Here is a 15372-nt window from a genome sequence, read left to right as displayed (position 1 = left end):
CAAATTAACCTACTTTACAGCCTTAACACAACACCCATTTACTAGCTCACAGTTCTGTAGGTCAGAAGTCCAGGAGGGTGTGACTGGGTTCTCTGCTCTCTGGGGTCTCATAGGGCTGAGGTCAAGTTGTCAGAAAGGCTGGGCTCTATCTAATCTGGAGGATCTGGGGCAGAATTCATTTCCAAGGTCATCCCTGTTTGTCTGAGGTTCCATTTTGTCACCGTCAGCCTCTAACCACTATCTCTCCTTGAAGCCCATCTGCATTCTTTGTCACATAACCTTCCTCCATATTCAAAGCCAGCAATAGCATGTTGAGTCCTTCTCATGCTTAAAATCTCTCTGACTTCCCCTTCTGCTTGCAGCTGGAGAAAACTCTTCTTTTAAAGAACTCACTTGACTGGGTCAGACTTATCTGGGTTGATCTCTGAACCTTAAGGGAAATTGACTTGGAAATTTAAGTACATCTATAAAATCCCATTAACAGTAGTGCCGGCATTAGTGTTTGACTGAATAACCAGGGAATGGAATTTTGGAGGTTTCCTCTTTGGGATTTTGCCAGCCATTATTACTTAACCTCTCTGCCTCAGTCTCCTCATCTATAAATTGGGATAATAATGCTGCCTACTTCATGAAGTTGTTGTAAGGGTTAAATGGTGTAATATATGTAAAGCGCCTATAACAGTTCTGGCACATAAGAACAGGATTATTATTTTATTATTAGTAGTAGTTTTGAGGCCTCCTGGCCCTAATCCTAAAGTTGGCACCTAGGCAACTCTGTGGTGGTTCCAGGGGTGAGTAGCAGAGCCTGTAGAAGTGGTATTGGTGACAGGGTAGAGAAAGACATATCTGGTAGGAGAGCACAGGGATGTCACAATGACAAGCAGATAGGAACCCAGTAGAAGGGGGCACAACCAGAAAAGGAAGGAATAAAGGACAGAGCTCACTGGTGGCTGACCAGTTAATCCTGAGCACACTGGTAATATCTTCCATGGATTCCCAGAAATGCTCAAGGGCGTACCTTCCAAACTAAGCTCTAGCTGTGTGTTAAAATCCCTGGGGAGCTTTTCAAAGACACTTAGCCTGGGCCTCACCCTAGACCAATTAAATTAACCTTTCAGGCCTGTGTCTAAATAGATTTTTAAAAGCTCCCTAAGTATTTCCGTGCACTAACAGGTTATAAAACTACAAGGCTAAAGGGAACTAGGAAAACACAAAGTACTCCTGAAAGACATCAAAGAACTATCATTCCTTACTGATCACACTATCTAGGGCTAAACATGAGAAAATCAAATCTCTTTTTTCTTTTGGGCTGAGAGCACCTGGCCTTCCATGGGGGGCAAATGGAGAGCAGTTCTGGCCTGGCTGTAGCCAAGGTGGGTTAGCAGCAGGGAGAGACAGTACTTCAGGGGGACCGATGGGTAGGGGAGCAGTGTGAGGAGAAATGGGCTTACACTGGAAGCAGCCAGCAGTGTAGGGAACTTCTCTCTCTGGTCAGTCCCACATTGGTTACCAGCCAGCACATAACACTAGTACTGGGCATGTGCTGGGGGTCTAGACTCAAAGTAACAAATGTCACGGAACTGGAGCTAATCCCACTGTGGCTGTTACTGAAATCTTTGACCTTCCCTGTAATTGCCCTGGTCTAGGGAAATCAAGGTTACATGTAGGAGTCAAGTTTGCTGGGTTGGTTTTTTTGTTTGTTTGTTTTTTGTTTTATTTTCATCAGCAGACTCGTCTTGGCTGGCATTAAAGCTGAATTAAGAGCATGTATCAGCTGGGTGAAATGGAAACGATAGCTGGAAGTTGGTTCAATATGTTTACAGTGAGGAGGTCAGCTCAGGATTTCAACTTGGCCTTTGCTGATCCATAGGGAAGACAAACTATATAACGATGAGTTAACAATATATTAAAATGTGTGTGTGTGTGTTTTCTGGAATGTCTCTCTTTCAGAAGTGCTTTCATGAGTTCTTCACAGCCTATTTAATAGTACTTAGAATTTATTTTTTAAATTATATTTATTCATTTACATCAGCCCTTTTTCCAAAAACAATTTGGATTACTGATCCATTTATAAACTCCTACATCAATTTTTTTAAAATTTTAAAATCTTGATAATTTGTACTTTAAAGCATTTGATGATACCATTTTTATTTATATAGTTTTCTAGTAAAATTTAACTTTTAAGCATGCCCTTGAATGATAATATTGCCGTAGGGTCTCATATAAAGTGCTTTTAAACTTGATCTTTAAGGCACTTTCCTGAAAAGTACATTTCCTGGCCAATTATACCCTACTTGATCTGGGGTCTTTGGCTAGCCAAGATATTGGTGGAAGAAGTTGTGTGAATCCAAGACTGGGCACTTTCACTTCTCTTCACGGTGAACTCAAAACCCAAGGCAATCCTTGAATATTCTTTTCCATCTTTAAATTTGTTTTCTCTGTGTGCCCACTTGACATGCCTTCCTGTCTTAGGGCTCAATGCAGATGTGAATTATTAAAGATCAAACCAGTAGACTGATCAAATGGAAAAACAGATTATGGGCTGCAGAGATCTTTCAGCCCCAAGCCCAAAGTGAGGAGAAGCCTGGGCCAGAGGACAAAAAGATCCAAAGTGATTCCTGAAACAGAATCCAGCACTCTAAAACATCTAGACATATGATAACAAATAGAAAACAACAGTTTTTGTTTCTTCTTTAAGATCTGTCTTTACTAAGGGCTTATCAAAACCTTAGTCCCCAAATCAAGCAGATAGAAATATAATATAGAGGTCACTCTAACAGCTATATTCTCAAAGCCACATTGGTCCCATAGTTGTGAAATATGTGTGTTTTCCAAATTATATGGAAAAATAATTAGTTAGGATTGCTTTTAAAAAATATTAATTTTTTAAAATTTGTTTTGTACAATTAATGTAGTTGGGTTAAATTCATCATTCTTTGGATGTTTTTAATCACTCTTTGGATTTTTAGTAGTATTCATCCAAAAAGCATTTTTAAATGCCTTTAAAATAAATGTAACAGGATAGGGCATCATCAGCTCCATACCCAAGCACAGAAACCAGCCCTGAGATGCTTCTCACAGCCATTGACCCAGACTGGACAGCAGAAGCAGGCTGCAACTTACTGCATTCTGAGCTCAGCTACCTTTCCAATAGAATCTCTAGTTTTTAAATATAACTTATGGCTTTGTAGAAAATCAACCGGTGATCTGAATTGCTAGAGATCTAATTTAGCTATTCCAGATTTTTTTTTTTTTTTTTCATTTTAAAAATGCAAAACTGCCTGAGAATGTTGAAGTCCCAGCAAGAAAAGGCCAGTGCTATTTTGGGCTGTCTCTGAAGACTATCACAGAGAAGGGAGGGAGGAAAACGGAGGTAGACACATCTGGGATGCTATTTTCAGGCTCCCGGATTCCAGAAAGACTCTGGAAAGCTGGAAAGAGACCAGAGTGTAAAAGGAAATGATTAATGAGTGAAGTCGGGGCAGAAGAACTCTAGATTGCTTTTTCAGAATATGACCGAGACCTTGAAAACCAGAGAGAACAAGAAAAAGCAGGAAAGAAACCCTCACCTGTATCAGTCCCTGGGGTTAGGGTGGCAGGGCTATTACACATTTTAAATGAACCAGAGCTAAAATTGTGTTAAAGAGAAAGAGGGAGAAAAAAGAGAGACATTGGTCACTTTGGTTCTGAATCCCACCAAGACCTTGAAGCTTTGGATCAGATATCCTGGGGACAGAGAGGTGGCTCTCAGTCCTGGCTGCATAATCAGCTTTCCCAGGAGAGTTTTTTAAAAAAAACACCCACGCCCTGGCCTTATCCACAAAGCCATAGTACTAAGAACAGCTTTCCACATTGTGAAAACCTGTAGAGATTACAATGATACTTGTAGGTTACATGAAAATACATTTTTTAAAAGTAATATTCAAGTCACAGATACTTTAAAATAGCAGCATGGTATTATATGTTATTGTAAAGGAAATCTGTAGTTAAATGGTTAAAAATGAAAATTTTTCATTTTAATTTGAAGAATGGTAATAGTCACACAACCATTTATTATGATCTTTTAACAAAGATTATTTAGACAAAGTTATGGAGACTACCTAGAGATCAGTGCTTCTCAAACATTGATTTGCAAAGGAATCATCTAGTTGATCTTATTATCTGTTTCTAAGGTGTGGCTGATACTGCTGGTCTAGGCATATTAGGTGGAGCAGCAGGGCTGCAGTATTTTAAATTGCCTCCTTTCCCATAATCTCAGACCTGGAAAACCTCCAAAAATGATTTCTATGTGAGATTTATCACGTTTATTTCCAATCCAGGAGGGTGGAGTTGGAAGAAGAAAGACTTCTTCTTAATGTATCATAAATGACTCAACGTTTACCTTAAAAATATATACGTCATGGGGAAAGACTTTTTAGTTAAAGAAATTTCATACCTTCTGTGCCCCAAAAGAGTTAATTCATGCACTCCAAAATTATGTCTTGACTTGAAGTGAAATGTTAAACGCCATAAATAAACCATCAGCACAAAAAAAGCAGCAATTTTTTTACACTAAGAAAATAACTTGTTTCTCATAAGTCTGGCTGTCCTGCCCTCACAGCTAACATAAGGTGCGAGATACGTGGTGAGGAACATAAAGAGGCCACAGGGAGAGCCAAGGGAGGCCTGGGAGCAGATGGACTTGGAGTTAACATCTTAAAAAATGTTTCAGATCATCCACCATACCTAAGAATATTGCACATGTTCTTTGGGAAATGTTTTCTTTTTTCTTAACACAAGTGAATTAAGCAAACACAGATTCTCCCCTTTAAATAAAAGCATACTACCACAGGCTCGTTGTTTCTTTTTAGGAATTTCTTTTAAATAAGACTTTCTTTAAAAATGGTAATTCCTTACCAACTTTTAGTTTAGTTTTTTTTCCTCCCTTTAAATTTTAATTTTTTGAGCCTTCAAAATACCTGTAAAGTGTCGGGGTGGTATGTTTTCAAACGTTCCTAAATTTTTGGCACAAAGAACAGACTAATTTAAAGCTAATTTAAAGCTCAAAGTATTTTAAATCCATGGCCACTATGCTTATAAGTCATCTAAGATGTTCTTAGAATCCAATAGAATACGATAATAAGTAAATAGTGTTTGATCAACTGGTAGAAATTAAAGAGGAAGTAATGTACTCTTCCTATTGGATACTCTTTTCTTTTTTTTAAAGATTTTTAAAATTTATTTATTTATTTATTTATTTATTTATTTGACAGAGAGAGAGTGAGAGAGCACAAACAGGGGGGTAGCGGCAGGGAGAGGGAGAAACAGGCTCCCCGCTGAGTAGGGAACCCAATGCTGGATTTGATCCCAAGACCCTGGGGATGAAGTCAGTCGCTTAACTGACTGAGCCAGCCAGTCGCCCCATACTGGATATTTTTTCTAATCATATTCCCAAATATTCACAGTCTTTCTTATTTCAAAGACCACATGAGAGTTACTCAAAAAGGTAGTAGAAATTGCTCTGGACTTGGAGGTTGTGTTCTTGCCAAAGTTGCCCTACTAAAAGAAAGGTTAGAAAACACCGTATTTTTTCCACATCCTTGTCCCAGTGGCTCTTGCATGCACTGATCTAAGAATGTCTGTGTTTGAGCACCCAGCATGGTAGCCACCAGCAAGGTGTGACCACTGAGCACTTGAAACATGCCTTGTCCAAATTGAGGTGTCCTGTAAGTATAAAATATGTATTCAATTTCCCAGACTTGGTATAAAAAATAATATAAAGAACCTGTTAATAATTTTTATATTAACTTCATGCTGAAATATTAGTATTTTGTATATATTGGGTTATATAAGTTATTAAAACAATTTTCATTTTTTGTTTTTCATCTTTTCAAAAGTGACTACCACAAAACTTAAACTCATATATGTATACATATTGGACAGGGTAATTACATAGTAATTATCTAGATTATTCATTTTATTTTGGAATAATATTCTATTTATTGAGTATTTGTTATCCCTAAGCCAAACACTTTACCTGTATTAACTCACTTAATCTAATGATCTCCACTTTACGAGTGAGGATACTGGGCTTAGAGGGGTCATGTAACTTGCTTGAGTCACGCTTCTAGGAAGTGGGAGAGATGGGTTCAAATGGACCACTGTCTGAGGTCAAAGCCCGTCTCTCAGCCAGGGTGTTACAGGTCAGGACCCGGGTGAGGTGAGGGAAGCATTTGACTTCAGTGCAAAATTTCAGGACACTAAAAACCTCAGTAATCAAGATATATAATATTTTAATCGATTTTTAAAAAATCAAAATTAGGGCAAAAATTCCATAAGGAAGTAACTATCAAAATTTTAAACAAAGACAGCATTTGTTTCTGGACTTGCATGATGTGGCCCTATTTAACCTCACCCCAATCTTGGCCTGGACCATTAGTCCACCTTCCTGAATGACTGCTCACTTCCACTTATGTGTTACCGTCTTAAATATATTCAGCTCTCGGGGAGGGGCCTAAACCTCACATTTCATAACTGGTGCTGGTGGCTCTCAGGCCTAGTGAAATACATGGGAGGTACTAATAAGTACAGGAATAGCAAAAAGACTAAAAGGAAATAGACCCAAGTGTTTAGAAAGGTTTTTCTCTGTGTGTGTGGTAGGACCAGTGTGATTACCCCATCATCTATATCTAAAACATTACCCATTAAAAACAAACATTTAAATTTTGCTGAATAAGCTGTGAACTTGATTTAAAACTGTGGGGTAAGCACGTCTAGCTGAGAAAGGTACTCAAAACAACAATTTTACACAATGGATGAAAAGCCATGGCTTTCACAGCCAAACTCAACAAATTGAGTATACTATTGGGAAATCCTGGCCTCTCTGTTTAATTCCGCACTGTTCAGTGTGTGAATCTCAGGGTAGACCTTTTACAACAGGCCTCTCCAAACACCAATATGGGCCCCTGTCCCATAATCAGACGTAAAGGAACTCAATCATTCCTCTATATTGGAAGGTCTTCATCAAGAGGGCCAAACAGAATTTCCTACAGAACTTATATATCTTACCACCAAATGTACACAACCATCCATATCTCTCTGTTCTCTTTCCCAGCTACGCTGCTTCAGGAAATAACCAAACTCCCAATTCCACTTCTTAACCTCATTTCCCTGTTTATTTCACTCCCTTCTGATACCCACCCCTCTCTCTACACAGAAACTACCTTTGTTATGGTTCTCAATGACTTCCTTGTTGTCAAATCTAATGGGCAATTCACGGTTTGCTTCTTTCTTGATCTGCTTTTTGAGCTGCTTTTGACACAGTTGGCCATTGCCTCCTTTAATTACTCTTTTCTTGGCTTGATTCTCTATTCTCCTGGTTTTCATCCACATTCTTGGATATTCCTTCTGAATTTCCTCCAAAAGAATTCTGTAGTGGAAACACCCCTTCATCGCTGTCTTGTCTCCGGAGCCATAAAAATTCCCCTGTCACTGATGTCTCCCCAGTCTTCATCATATATATCTATCTCTCTTCACCTTTAGAAACCTTAATTCTTACTATGGTTTTTATTGCTCCCCCAGGATCTATTCCCTTCCCTAAGTGAAAATCATTCCATCAAGGTTAGCAGGGAAAGGATAATCAGAATTTGGGGATCTAACAATCATTATAGATTATTCTACTAAAATCATCCAGTTTCTTTGTCTTCCCAATTAGCCCTTGTCTGGCTCATATTTGCCTTTGTAGCCTCAGTGCCTGGAGGAGAACCTGGCACATATTAGGTACATATCTGTGTGATTTTGGCTGGAAGTAACAAATTCCAACTCAAAATGACCTAAACAAAAAAGAAATATAGCCTATCATAGAACTGGAAGTCCAGCACAGAGTATACCAGTGGCTTCCTGATGTTAACAAGAGCTCTACTTACTTACCTCCTAGGTCATCTTCATCCTAAGGCCAATTCCATTCATCAACATGGTTGCCTGTGGGAAACAAGGGGAACTACATGACCCCTTGTTCAAGAAGAAATCCCTGTCCTTTTATTTTTCTGTACCTCTAGTCAACAGTGGATAATCAACAACCATAACTGGCTCACTCATTTTATTTGCAGGAGACAGGAGGGAGGAACACCTATTCTGAGTACATTTCCCAGATGCGAGAGTTCTTGGGATAGATGATATATAAAGCCAATCAGATTTCACATATATAATTATAGAAACCATATTACCCAGTGTAAGAAAAAAAAATCTTTGAGATTTCCCCAACACAAATCTCTCTCTACATTCCTTTAAGCCAAGCCCTTCCAGAAGCAAGTTTTAAACTTTTGCTCCAAAAAATGTCCTTTATTTTACAAATCCCGTTCTGCTTTTCCACTCCCCAATTCCTGGGACTATCCACCTCTCAAACCTTGAGGAATTAAAGTCTTTTCTGTGTGGTTTTCCTAAGTCTCCCCCCGAATCCCGGGGTTTGAGGAGAATATAAATATAAATAAAGATATAAAATTTCAGAAGCATTCTGAAAATTTTATTTATTAGACAAATGATCCTCCTAATCACTTTCAATTTCTTCCAACTGATTCAAGTTGCCCAAACTCCAATCACTTACCCTAAAGTCACTAAAGACAAGCCAGTTTTCCTCTCTTTATGGTGCAAACTTTTAGATGTTTCCTAGCTTTGCTGTCTCCCTTCCTCTTGCTCTATTTCAAATCTGTGTTTCCTTTCCCTTGCCTTATCTGCTATTTTTAGCTCAATGCCTGTCCTTTGGATTTGTCAGTCACATTTATCCCAGATTAAGCCCTCAGTATTTTCTCAAAGCTCTGCTTGAACTCTGCCCTAGCTGGTTCTACTCTCGACAGTCTTGCGCTGCCAGGCCCCGGGGTGCCAAATGCCTTCAGTCACCCCGCATGTGGCTACTTCTTCCCTTTCCTTGTGCCCTCTCCTCCCTTTATGTTTAAATTCCTTATTTTAATTCATATTTAGCAGTACTAGGCAGTCTGAACACTAATTTCCCCTTGTTCATCACCCATTACGCAACCACCTACTGACAGAGGCATTTACATGATATTAACCACCCTTGGCTCTTCCAGTCAGGAGGGACAGGCTCAAGCTCAGGCAAGCAAAGCTGATTCACTCCAGTGAGCCTGGTCCCTGCTTGGTTTCACCTGAGTTACTTGGGTCTGTCTAATTGAAGATCTGGCTCACTCCATAGAAATCAATATCTGAGCTAATCATCAGCTGGATCTAACGAATTCAGGCTTGCCTGGTTTTTAACTTACGAAATTGGGAAAGTAATAACATCAATTATTAAGAAAAAGAAACATAATAATTTAGACCAGAAATGGGCAAACTTTTCTGTAATGAGCCAGTTAGCAAATATTTTTGGCTTCGTGGGCCTACTAGTCTCTCTGTTAAAACTACTCAACTCTGCCATTGCAATGTGGAAGCGGCCATAGACAAGATTAAATGAAGGGGTATTGTTGTGTTGCTACAAAACTTTTATTTACAGAAACAGGCAGTGGGCCAGACTTGGTGCGTAGGTAGTAGTTTGCCAACCACTGATCCATATGACCAGTACGTGCGCTGACTGAGGGCCCCCCGAGGCCAAGATGTGTGCCAGGAGGATGAGAAGGCATGAAGTCCCTCTTGATGGAAGGTCAGTTTATTTGGTGGTAAATAATAGGAAACAATTTTATATTACAACAAGCCCAGATATTTTATGAAGTAGAAAACCACTTTGGACCTTGTTAAGGCAGGCTCTTGGGAACACATTTTTGACTCTCCTCTGCTATTAGGGGAACTCTGTTGGGAAAGTTTAAGAAACGCTGACTTGGAGATACTTCTATAACTAATGACTATGTGGTAACACCAATACAATCTTGTCTAATCATAGTGCCTTCATTTACCCACACATGTCTGAAATGTGGCTCGTGCTGGACCTGTTGCATTGTCCTGAGACTAACAAGTTTTGTTCTCTTTCAGGACTTCACAGAAGTCTCTGCCTGCTGACCAGTGAGACTCTCAGACTTTCTTGGTCGTTTCTCAGAAGAATCCAGTTATTTTAGTACAGTGTCCTGAAGCTTTCTGCTGTTATTCTGCTGAGGTTGCTGCAATGATTATGTCTTTTTTTTTTTTAATCTTTTTTTTTTTAACTGCAGTATACTTGACACAATGTTACATAAGTTTCAGGTTAGTATGTCTTTACTGGCATATCCCACATCTGAATATTATATAGTCAATCCTTATTCTTCAGATTGCATATTTGTAATTTCACCTACTAGCTAAAATTTATTTGTAACCCCAAAATCAATATTCATTACATTTTCACGCTCAGTAGCAGACATGTGTTGAGAGGCAAAACATTGGAGTCACCCAATTTGTTAGTTCCCAGCTGAGGTCAAACAAGGTGACATCTGCCTTCTTAGTTCAGCTCTCATACTGGAAGTCTGTATCTTTTTACAGTGTATTTATTGCAACACATCTGATTTTTGTACTTTTTGTTGGGGATTTCGCTGTTTACATGGCTCCCAAGCATAGTACAGAAGTGCTGTCTGAGGGGTTCCTAAGCTCGGGCAAGCTGTGATGTGCCTCACAGAGAAAACACATGTGTTAGATAAGCTTCACTCAGGCATGAGTTCTAGTGCTGATGGCCATGAGTTTAATGCTAATGAATCAACAACATACATTAAAGTGTCTTTGAAAAGAAAAACACGTAAAATAAGGTTATGTATTGATTGGTTGGCAAAAAGATTGAACCGGAGACTCACAGGAACCTAGCTCTGTATTCCCCCTAGAAGCCACAGTTCAGTATTTGCTAATTCAGTGTCCAGTGACTTTACAGAACATAACTACCACAAATTAGAAGAATCCACTGTAATTCCATTTGCAGGGCCCTGTTACTCTGTGCTCCGTTTCAGCCATTCTCAAAGCTGCCCCATCATATTGCCATCTACTTCTCTAAGACAGGTCCTGGGAGGTCTTGCCACTCATACCCGGATCAACATCATCAGCATCACCTGGGAGGTTGTTAGAAATGTGGAATCCTGGGCACGCCTGGTGGCACAGTTGGTTAAGCGTCTGACTCTTGATTTTGGCTCAGGTCGTGATCTCAGGGTGGTGGGATCCAGCCTTGCATCAGGCTCTGTGCTGGCATGGAACCTGCTTAAGATACTCTCTCTCCCTCTCCCTCTGCCCCTGCCCCCACCACCTTACGTGCTGTCTCTCTCTAAAAGGAAGGAAGGAAGGAAGGAAGGAAGGAAGGAAGGAAGGAAGGAAGGAAGGAAGGAAGGAAGGAAGGAAGGAAGGAAGGAAGAAAGAAAGAAATAAAGAGAAAGAAAATGCAGAACTCCAGGCTCCACCCCAGATGTAGTGAATCAGATTCTGTATTTAAACAAGATCCCTAGGTGATTCATATAGACATTGAAGTTTGAGAAATACTCCTTTAACACACCTCCTTGTCCACAAATATCTCACTGGTCACAGTTTTTTTTTTTTTTTTTCTGGTTACACTAGAAGCACGTTTACTTTCCTCATGCCAAATACTAGCCTCTCAAGGTCAGTTCCGTATTTCTAGTCTGATACCATCCATCCACCAACTCACGAATCCAGTAATTCAGTCAACAAGCTTTTTTGAGTATCCCTTTTGTAGTAGATATAGTTCTGAAAATAAGATTACACAGAAAAAAGTCCTCAGAGGACCTGCATTCTGTAAGGGAGACAGCCTGCAAACCAACACCATAAATTGCCAAGTAAACAGCAAGAATAGATCCACAAAAGAGGAACAAAGGTAACATGGAGACTGGAGGAATTATTTTGAACACAAAATAACTTTAATCCCTCTCAATATGATTCAGCAAAGAGTTGTTTTAAAACATTAAACATTAATCCTTTCAAATCTAATATGAAACATCCTCTGTGTACACATAGCACAACCAGTTTAGAATAGTTTTCTACACAGGAACAAAAAATAACAGCAATAAAAGAAGTGTAACTAAGAAATAACAGAGAATATATACAGAGAGATGGAAGTTTTTTCATATCTACTCTTCAGGTTTCTTTTAATCCTGGCATAATAATTCAATTTCCCTTTCCTTTCCTTACAGATTCTGATGATCCTGCAAAATGTGTGAGTTCCGGTCATTTTGTGATCTACTTTTATGTAATGTGACCCCTCTTCAGGCCAGAATTCTACATAAGAAATTAACCTTTTTCCAGTATGTCTTTTAAGAAGGCACAAGTTCATTTCCCCTCTTACATGAAATGATAGAAGTATAAAACAAAAACATAAGAAATATTGAATCAAATGAGCTACTGATGGTTGGACTGAACAGTCATTTAGATCTTGGAGAATAGCCTTATCCTCTGAGTACAAGAAAGCTACAGTTTAGCTTGCTATCATTTTTCACTGATTGTCACAAAAATGCCTCAAAGCTGGTCTGTATCAGCCACTTCAGTTCACCAATGAGAAACCTGAGGCACTGGAAGGTGAAGTGATTTTATTCTATGAGTCAGCAGAGCTCTGGGAAGCTGTGAGGGAATATGAGCTGTGGGCAATTTGGGATAAGACTGTTCTAAGTCAGGGAGTGACTTTATGAAGAGGTAAATTTGAAATTAAAAGCTATAATTAACTCTCTAAGCTGGAACTTTGTTCTATCCTCTTCATTTTGGAATAACGAAAACATTCTCTTAATATCTTCGAAAATAAGTAAAGAGAGGCTGGATAGAAATGTGGACCCTCTGTGAGTCGTGCATGGGTCATGAAGCTGGTGGTATTATGACATGTACAATTGGGATAGGTGTGTAACAAGATAGGCGCGGATGTTCCAAAGTACATCATGAGTAACTTATACATATATTAATGTACTCCTGGGTAAAAGGAGTCTGAGCCATCCAGAAAGTATAAATAAATAAATAAATACAGAACTCTTCACGATTCACTTCTACAGTTGCAGGAAGCTGGCGTATTATTAAGTGATGGACTTTGATATAGAGACCAAGAGTAACAGCCCGAGATAGCACTTCAAGAAGGCAGAGAGTTCGAGAAGCTGAAGAAACTGGGAATTTGGAGGGTACAGCTATAGATTCAGCTGTGCCTCTAACTTGCTGTCTTTCTGGGCAGGTCTTTTCCTGTCTGTTTCTTCCTGCGCAGTGAGGGAAGGTGGCTGGACTAGAGGGTTTCTGGCATCCCATACCTATAGTTCTTGTGCTATCTGATTCTATATTTGCAGAGCGTGCTCTCACTGGAGTCCCAGGAGAGACCCACTCTGCAGCCATCACCCCACAAGCTCAGTCCTGTTGCTCCTCTCCCTTTCTCTGTGCTAGTAACCTCTTTCTTAGAGATGCTATTTGGTACCTGGGAAAACTGCTGAGATTGCTCCCCAGTTATGACGCGAGGAAGTAGTTTGAAGTCTGACAGACTCTTCAAATTCTATTTTCCCTAATTACTGGCTGTGTACTTGTGTTGGTTCCATGCTTACTAACTGTGTGACCTGAAGCTCTTGCTAGGCCTCGGTTTCTTCGTCCATGAAATGGGTATGATAATAGCTATTTCACAGTTTCTTGAGCAAATTCAACAAATAAGGTAATGCTAAGTGATTCTGCATGAAAGAATACCAGGCACATAATAGATTTCAAAAACTGTAGTTCCTTTCCTACTTTCTCCACACTCTGCTGTTTATTATTACTTAAAGATAAAGGGATCGTACTCCAAAAGTCAAATTTTAGACAACATTCAGTGGTGAAAGACAGATTCAGCTTCTCACCCTTGAAACTCCATTACATAGGCAATTACATATTCTGCTTAAACAGCAGGTCCAGGCCTTAAATACACCACCAATTCTCTTTTTAATAGATGGGAAACGTGGGGCCTCAGCCAACTATCCACTAAAGACTGAGTGAGAGTAAATAACAGTGTGTAGGCACTTTGCACAAGTCTGACATTCCATATTTATGCCATACCTTTGGGGTGGAAGAGCTAAAATAGAACATAGAGATCTTTCTAATGTGGGCAATAGGGGCCACTGTAATGATGCTGAGGTAATGCTTGGCTGAGCTCAAAGGAGCTGAAGCAATCAAATTGCCCTAGAGAAATGAAGGGAAACAGGTAGGATCATGGCGCAGGAGGAAGGATTAGGTGTGCTGATGCAAACACCGTGATTCCTTTTTGTATATTTAAAGCCAACTACAGTAAGGAAGAGATAAGAAATTTACCTTCTCAACTCAGACTTTTAATAAACAGCATTAAGGTGAAGGTTCCTAACTATCCATTAAGTCTGATAACGGCACAAAGAACATTTAAGACAAGCTGTATAGCTAGCTGGGCAATGTGTCTTTAAATTGTTTGCTGGGAGAAACCTCTCACAGTGCAAAAGACCTGAGGTCAGATGGTCTTGCTGTAGTCAGCTAGGTTGATACCCCACCCTCACCCCCACTCGGCCCTCCCACCGACCCTGCCCCACCCCCCACCCAGTCTCCTCCACCACATACACCTTGCTTTTGCTCTCAGCTTAAATTCTAAGAAAATCGATCATGATAAGAGCATGGCAAAGAAAGCTTAAAATGCTTTATGTGGCACTTATAAAGTTTGAGCCCTCCTTTGTAGAGAAGAAATCTAGGACATGACACGACTGTGGACTGTGGGAAGCCACACACTAAAGCCTGTACTGTAAAGGGAAACCATTTTACTAGTCAGAGAATCAGGGATGATTCTAAATGTGTTGCCAGTTTATTTGTGCCGGGCAGGAAGCTGGGATTGGAAGAGAATGTAGTCTCAAAAAAAAAAAAAAAAAAAAAAGGTCTCTAACCTCTGACCTTAAGGTGCTCACAAGTTAATAGGGACAACAGACTGTGTCTCCATTACTGTTGTTAGCACAGTAGGTGCTCAGCATGGTAACTTCCATTTGCACAGGGAGCTGCCTGAGGAGCGAAGCTGTCCAGATGTCTCAGACAGTGCAGACTGAGGGTCAGAATGGTGCTAACCTAGCCAGCACACCCCACAGCATGCCCATTCTTTCCTTTGTCCCTGCTGAGCCTGAGACTTACAGACTAAGAGGTGACCAGAGTGCTGATCTTGGGACCTCTGGGCAAATTTTATGCTGCAGAGCAGTCTCCAGATATCTTATTCCCATAGGTTTCTGGCTCGCACAGCCTAGATTTGCCATGTGTATATGGCGATGTAGACACGCTGCCATCATTTTTATATCACTTAATGTTCTCTAAAGATAATGCTTAAAATGAAGCAAATGTGTTATCTTCAAAACAAAGGAAATCAAAGTGTTCTGCTGGTTTGTTGTTCTAACATCTTGAGAAATTGAACACATAATGGACTAATTTGTGCTATTATTTTCATAGTCTTTAAAGATAGTGATAATCAATCAATTATTTTTAGACTTTAATTTAGAC

At 39.7% G+C, this 15372-nt stretch overlaps 1 long non-coding RNA gene across 1 annotated transcript in view; it reads right to left on the bottom strand.

Moving 5' to 3' along the window:
• Window positions 1–8699, bottom strand: part of LOC113939308 — a 43051-nt gene extending 34352 nt beyond the window's left edge. The window contains exons 1-2 of the long non-coding RNA XR_003525191.2: window positions 8582–8699; window positions 7909–7959 (exon numbers count right to left, since the gene is read on the bottom strand). This is a non-coding gene — a long non-coding RNA (uncharacterized LOC113939308). The remainder of the gene's footprint in view (window positions 1–7908; window positions 7960–8581) is intronic.
• Window positions 8700–15372: the final 6673 nt, after the last annotated feature.

The sequence above is a fragment of the Zalophus californianus genome, chromosome 4 (assembly GCF_009762305.2).
Source record: "Zalophus californianus isolate mZalCal1 chromosome 4, mZalCal1.pri.v2, whole genome shotgun sequence".
Taxonomy (NCBI): Eukaryota; Metazoa; Chordata; class Mammalia; order Carnivora; family Otariidae; genus Zalophus; species Zalophus californianus.
The sequence above is the reverse complement of the archived record's forward strand: the minus strand, read 5'-3'. Positions and strand labels throughout refer to the sequence as shown.